Here is a 714-nt window from a genome sequence, read left to right on the forward strand (position 1 = left end):
ATCAGAATGTTTTACACGACCTCGAACATATCTGAGAAACTCCTAACCTTGCCAAAATTGATAAAATAATTATTAGCTTCAAATTACTCACCTCTTAATATTAATTGTGACTGACATACTCCTAATAATTATTCTATACAGGAAGAGTGTTTAATCCAAAGCACTTGTATAGCGAGCTACTCCATTCCCTTCTTACAGAGGACTTAGAGCGAAGTCCTTCAAATCTAGATTTATCCAAAACCTTTAAACACGAACAAAACAAAAACATTGGCAACAACTGTATCCTTTCGTATATGGGGATCTGAAGAATTTTAACATACCATTTAACATTTGTAAAATCCTATATTGGATATAATTATATTCTTTGCTACTCTAGGCTCGAGGCCCGAAATTTTTGGGGAAGAGGCCAGTCGATTACATTGACCTCAGTATGCAATTGGTACTTAATTTATCGACCCCGAAAGGATGAAAGGCAAAGTCGAGCTCGGCGGAATTTGAACTCAGAACAATATAGGTGCAGGTGTGGCTGTGTGGTAAGAAGCTTGTTTCCAAACCACATGGTTCCAGGTTCAGACCCACTGCGTAGCATCTTGGGCAAGTATCTTCTACTATAGCTTCGGGTCGACCAACGCCTTGTGAGTGGATTTGGTAGACGAGAACTGGAAGAAGCAAGTCTTATGTATATATATATATAAATATATATATATATATATA

The sequence above is a fragment of the Octopus bimaculoides genome, chromosome 17 (assembly GCF_001194135.2).
Source record: "Octopus bimaculoides isolate UCB-OBI-ISO-001 chromosome 17, ASM119413v2, whole genome shotgun sequence".
Lineage (NCBI taxonomy): Eukaryota > Metazoa > Mollusca > Cephalopoda > Octopoda > Octopodidae > Octopus > Octopus bimaculoides.